Below are 6892 nucleotides of genomic sequence, written 5' to 3'. Positions count from 1 at the left end.
GCCTCGTTAACAATCTCAGCTAATAACCTAAAGAAAGTGTGTGGAGCTGAAAAGCCAGCTGCTATTTACTTTGTACAGATGGGGTTTTTAGGTCAGGAAAGACTCGACAGCAGCAGAATTTTCTCTAGGGGTGCCCTGTTATTCTCTGTGTTCCTCAAGTAAAGAAAGACCCTCTGAGCTCCCACACAGAACAAGCAGGGTCCCAGCACTTTCCACGAGATCATGAAATATTCCTTCAATTCCTTCAATCCTTGCTTTCAGCAGGGTCTTTCACATATCCCTTAGGCTGTGACTCATGCCATTGCATCAGGAATCACACAGAGACATGAAATTATAAGTATTCCTGAGACTTTATTACCGCCCTTTTGACCAAGTTAAGTTTGAAAGAAGCAATCTTAGTCTCCTCTGAGCTTTGTCGGTGCTATTCTCTGTCAATATTAATCTAGCACGCACAACTGTGTATGTACAAAACCTGAAAGCAGGTATTAACATTGCTGGCCTGTGATGACGCACCTACTGATTATTCACTGCACTGAATCGCTCTTCTACACTACGTGCTTAATTTAACGTGTCAGCTCTTGGATGCAAGAATCATGCCTTTCTATGCTATTCATGCTCTGCAAAGTAAGTAAACTTTATTGTTGATACTTTCACAGGTTAATGTTTACATTTGTAGCAGTATCTTATATTTGATTTATGTGAACGAGGGTGATATGAAAGGAAAACCAACTCTGCGCTAAGCAACCCTGGGAAAGAATAAAACTTAGATATGACAGTTTCTGTCAACACAGAATCTTTCATCTGAAGAAAAAAACCCAGTCTATTAAAATTAGCCTCTACGTGGGATTCCAAACCCTGCAAATGTAGATTAATATTTTAGACCCATTTCAGAGCTAAGAATCTGAGACAAAAAGATTCGCTAATCAAAAAAGACAAGCCTGAAGTCACGGAGCACCTTGACTCAGAGCTGTGCTGGACAAGACAGAGGGGGACCAGAGGTGGCTTTTTGACAACCTTAGGCAACCGATGTAGACAAGAGCATCCATGTAAGGCTGCCTGACAATTCCAGATGGACCACACACGGCTATATTGCCACAGTACTCCTTCCCTGGCTCATCTCTGCATCAGGACCCACAGGGGGCAGAGGCACAAGGAAACAAGGCTCAAATTCAGCTTGCAACCTTCTGCACTAAGGGACCTGCCTGGATTACCGCACGTGGCCTACCTTGTAGGGTCCAGAAGGAAGCAAGCTGGGAGTAGACTCCAGCTAAGGTTACCTCGAGTCTGTCACTGTAACCACAAATTAAGGTCCATTGGCTGAATTATTGGTGATTCCTTTGACCTCAGAGCTGTCAAGGCTAATTCACCATCATGTGAGGGACATTCAAGAGGGGTGTCGTCGTTGGCTGTGTCTGTGTGGCGGTAATGAGGAAGGGATCTTTTTTAAACCGCTGTTCCATCCTGTCAGAAGGCAGCCTGAAGCTGTGCTCTGACGGATATCCCATTTGTTACTAAAATGTCCGACATGCTCCTGTTTAATACTTTATTACACATTTTAGTACACATTTCACTGACGTTCTGGCTCCGATCCCTCTAGCTACTTCCCTCTGTCTTTCCAATCTCATCTGAGATTCACTCCTGTGAAGCCTGAACAAGTGATTCAGTTATCAGTTCATATATAGATCCCCCGCCTTTTAAAGGACTCCTGAACTATCTTTATGTGACTCATTGGAGTCACGGCATGACGGTACAGCTCCCATTTTTAGTTTTCTTACCTTACCCGTTCCGTGCTCTTTATTACAGCCACTCATTGTGTTCTGGTTAATTTTAAGTGACCAGATTTCCAAGCAAAGGTCATAGCCGAGTTGTACCTATGACGCCCTGACCTTATTGCATCTCGGCTACAGCAAAGAACACACACAATAATAATAATATAACAACAACACAAAATTTCTGGACCTCAGCTTCTTTCTTACTACCAGTTCCCCAAGCTGTCTTCTCCCCTTAAAGTCTCAGTTTTGCCCATTTATTATTGTCCGCTCAGAGCACTGAGAAGCCGGTGTTGTGAAACGCAGACCATCCCCTGACCAAAACTCTTTGTGCTTTAGGAAAATTTCAAGAGATGCTCAGCACCCGCTGGTAAAGATCCATAGTGTGTCGTTTCATTAGATTTTCAATAAGTAAAAATAAATGAAGGGTACTAAAAGCCTCATCATCTTTCAAAGATTACACATAGGATGTGCGAAGCAATCTGGAAATTTTCAGCCTGAGGAATACGTCTGATATATTTAGCCCTTTGGGCTCTAAGACTGGTGGTAATGGGAGAAAAACTAGGCTTCGCTATTAAAATGGAAAAGACCCTTTATGTCTAGACTGAGCTGGAAAAATGCCACGAAAAAAACCGTGCCCCCAGTTTGTGCAGCTGTCAGTTATTTGATGGAGAATGCAAAGCCTGCTGTGGGAAAAGCATTTAAATACTACAAGTTTAGTAGTTTTATGTTTGCCTTTGGTTTCTGGGGTGTTGGTTGTTTGTTTTTTGCAAATTTTTTGTTCGGCTTCAGGAACAGGTATTTCTCTTTCACCATGTGTTCTTTGCAATTGTTAGGGTATCCATTAGAAAAGTGAGACGACAGCTCGATGCACGCTTGAGGAGCCCCTGGCCTAAGCAGTGTGGCTAATTAATTTTTACGACTAACTCCTACAGAGCTATCGGCCACTCCAGCTCCACCTTCACCGCTACCTAAACCCCCGATAACATTGGTCCTGGCTACGTTTACCCATGCTGCAGTCACACCTCTGGCTGCTGGAAAGGCTGCCCGTTGACTGGCAGCCCATCTCCGAAAGGAAACAAGGACCGAGAAGCGCTGGGAGCTGGGGATTCGGAGCTGTCCTCATCCACTCACTGCGGTGTTAGCGGTGGTGGGAATTTAAATGCAAACCCGCTTTCCAGACAGTTTAAGCTAATACGCTTATTTTGGAAGGGCAATAGGTAAGAACGAGTATGTAATAGCTGCAGTTCAGACGAACAGCAGATTCCCCATTCTTTAATCCCCTCATTTCCTTGGTGTTGTGACTATTTGGAGGCATTTATGCTCACTGGCCATTTTGTGCAGGTATAGTTACAAATTATGAACTTTTGAAAGGCGATGTTACAACTCGCCCCTTTTTGAAATAGAAGATGATCATTGAAATATGTGACTGTCAGACTTGATAACCTCATGAATTGTTATGCGTTTTCTGCTTCCTTAGCAAGATCATGAAGACACATTTCTTTTTGTATTTCCTTCCGTTACAGTTTCAACTTTGCTAGCAGATCTTGATTGTTTCTTTTTCACCCACTGAATTATTTTAATGTCTATTTCCAAAATTCCAGAAGCGTTTTTATCATTCAAGGTAACACACGATTATGTTATGCATAAAGGATACCATACACAGGAAGCATATGACATATGAATACTTTTTAGTCTGTCTGCTGTTGGTTTTCTAATTTTTTTTCAGTCTGTATGACATTTCATACTGCTCTGACAGGCCCATGTCATTTAATGCTGTGGGCTTTCATTTGGGATGCAAAGGAAAATTCAGACCGCGACACGGCATTATACCAATAATAGAGGGATTTAAACACTAAAATAGGAGCAAAGAGCAGATGAGAAAGAAAAGCAAAGAAGGAATTGGAGAAAGAAAGAAACACAGAGGGTAGTTTGTACCATCTAATGAAATATCTAACTTGGCCGTTCGAGGGACGAAATCCTCCGCAAAACACACACACACTACATGGAAGTCACCTCATGTCAGTTTATGTGGGATAAAGTCAAACAGAGCACAACAGGAGCGGAGGAAGATGGATTCAGCCATTGAAACAACATGGAAGGGTTCAAGTAGGTTTTCAGAATGAAAACTGGAAGTGTCACAAAGGAAAAGAAGCCCCCTCAGGACAAGATTAGAAAATTAAACAGTAGATGACAACCAATGCATGCCGTAGAACTATGCAAGTACTAGAAGCAATACCACCCAGGCTTCGGACCCATCTTGTCACAAAACCTAACAGAAATAATTATGTAGCTTCTCTTAGCTCCACGCTGTTAGATTTTCATGGACCGCAAACCCAAGAACAAACACAAATACGAGTAATAGCATTTTAGTAACATTTTAAATACACTTTTACTATTGTATTTACTCCTCTGCAGGGAACTTGACAGCTATACAAATTATAAAGGACAAAAATCTCCCCAACAGCTAGCAAAAACGCAGTCATCTAACCACTAGCTTGTTCCCTTTCAGTTCTTATTTCGAGTGATGTTGCTAGGACAATCAACTGTTTCAATAACATACTACTGGTACCTGAAAAAGAAGAGAGAAAAAAGGATTACTAGTGTAAAAACATGAGTAAAAGCAATTCCTTCTGTCAAAAAAAGAATATTTAACTCGGCAAAGGTGAGGGACATAAAAAGAATAGTTTCTATTTTTTTCTGCAGCTGTCACATATCATCTGAGTTTTTCCATATAAAATGTGATCTATTTATCTACCTCAGAGGATGCTTGTGAAGCTTAATTCACTGTTTGCGGAATGCTTTGGGATTCTTAGTTTTACGGGACTATAGCGTTATCAATTAATTACTTTTGTGACTATATTATCTACTAGTTACTTTTGCTGAGCAAACAGATTTTGCTTGTTGAGCTTGAAATGTTTCACCTCAGCATCTGGGGTTTAACCCCCTTTGGCTCAACTCAAGATTTTTGCAGACTAGCTGAGGGCTGGAAGCCTGTGGGTCTGTGGCTCGGGAGAGGACGGGGTCAGGGGTTTGGGTTCCAGAGGTTCCAGCAGCTACAATGCTTGGCAATGGAGCCGTGTCCAAGACACTGGGCTTCTTCACGCAGACCTGGGAGCAGCACAACACCTGAGGTTTGCAAAAATTTCCACATTCCTATTGCAAAGCCAGGACCTAGAATCCTCCTTGAAGGTCTTAGAGGAAATCAGTTCTAGGGACTGTGCTCTGCAAAAGATGTTTTCCTGAAATGAATTAAAATGTGGAAGAAGGATTAAAAAATCCTGGATATTTGCATATACTGTTAAGATGCAACACATTTTTCTGTTTTAATGAAATTCATCTCAGTACATTTATTTTCCCATCTATATGTACCATTACCTTTTTAATTTCAGTCCTAGTGGATTCTAATCATCCATTAAAATCAGCCTGTAGAGGCTGATGATATAAGCAGGTTTGTTTTGGTCTCGTCAGTGCTATTCTAACATTAATTCTTGTTCCTTTGATAAGCAGAAAACTACAGAGCAATTGCAAGTGGTCTTGGAAGTAGTCAGTACACTCATCTTCCAGGGATGTCCACGGTCTGATCCTACCAGCATGACGATTCACTGGTCCAAGTACTCCAGCTGAACGCAAATGATTTTTCTGTTTGCAGAAAGCAAATTAAGAAGCTTGATCTCTTAATATTCTTTATAAGGAAAACATAGCTTTGTGTGCATGTCCAAGTCCCAGACTGCCTGAAACGTTGACAAGATGGGCACCAGACAGTTGCCTGAGCACAGGAGTGAGATGCTGTCTGGGATGCTGTAGGGTAAGGGGGACACAGGCCCAGGGCTTGGTCTGGGCTATACTGGGAGCCTGAGAGCTGGTGGCCTGATATAGTCACAAAAGTAATTAATTTGGTGTGAATTTTGGGGTTGTCCTATGCAGGGACAGGAGCTGGACTCGATGATCCTTGTAGGTCCCTTCCAACTCAGAACGTTCTATGATAATAGAACATCTTCATAAGTGATCTGGATAACAGGATCGAGTGTAGCCTGATGAAGTTTGCAAATGACACCAAATCGAGTGGGGAAGCAGACACTCCAGAAGGGAGAGCTGCTCTGCAGGAGGATCTGGATAGGCTGGAAGAGTGGGCCAGCAAGAACCTTATGAAGTTCAACAAGGACAAGTGCAAGGTCATGCACCTGGGAAAACATAATCTGGGGGTGCAGCACAGACTGGGATCCCCCTGGCTGGAGAGCAGCTCTGTGGAAAGGGACCTGGGGGTCTTGGTGGGCAGGAAGCTCAACATGAGCCAACAGTGGCTGCTGCAGCCAAGAAGGCCAACAGGATGCTGGGTTGCATCAAAAAGGGCATCACCAGCAGAGATGAAGTCATCATCCTGCTCTGCTCAGCACTTTTCAGGCCACACCTGGAGCGCTGTGTGCAGTTCTGGTCCCTGCTGTACAAAAAGGATGTGGCCAGGCTGGAAGGGGCCCAGAGAAGGGCCACCAAGATGACCGAAGGAGTGGGAAGCTGCCATATGAGGGTAGGCTGGGAGAGCTGGGTTTGTTCAGCCTTGAGAAAAGGAGGCTCAGAGGGGATCTCATCCCCACGTACCAGTACTTAAGGGGCAGCTACAAAGAAGACGGAGACCCCCTTTTTACAAGGAGTCCCATGGAGAGGACAAGGGGGAACGGACACAAGTTGCTCTTTGGGGAGATTCCGATTGGACACGAGAGGGAAATTTTTCACAGTGAGGACAGTCACCATTGGAATAATCTCCCCAGGGAAGGGGTTGACTCGGCCACGTTGGGCACCTTCAAGGTTTGGCTGGACAGGGTGCTGGGCCAGCTTGTCTAGGCTGTGCTCTGCCTAGAAAGGTTGGACTAGATGGTCCCTGAGGTCCCTTCCCACCTGGGATTCTGTGATTCTGTGAATATGATTCTATGATAATTTATAATCACAGGATCCCAGACTGGCGGGGGTTTGGAAGGGCCCTCTGGAGCTCACCCCGTCCCACCCCTGCTGGAGCCGGCACCCCCAGAGCAGGGGCACAGGGCCGCGTCCAGGCGGGGGGTGAATGTCTCCAGGGAAGGGACCCCACAGCCTCTCTGGGCAGCCTGTGCCCCTGCTCCGGCACC

The sequence above is a fragment of the Phalacrocorax carbo genome, chromosome 5 (genome assembly GCF_963921805.1).
Source record: "Phalacrocorax carbo chromosome 5, bPhaCar2.1, whole genome shotgun sequence".
NCBI classification, from domain to species: Eukaryota; Metazoa; Chordata; class Aves; order Suliformes; family Phalacrocoracidae; genus Phalacrocorax; species Phalacrocorax carbo.
The sequence above is the reverse complement of the archived record's forward strand: the minus strand, read 5'-3'. Positions refer to the sequence as shown.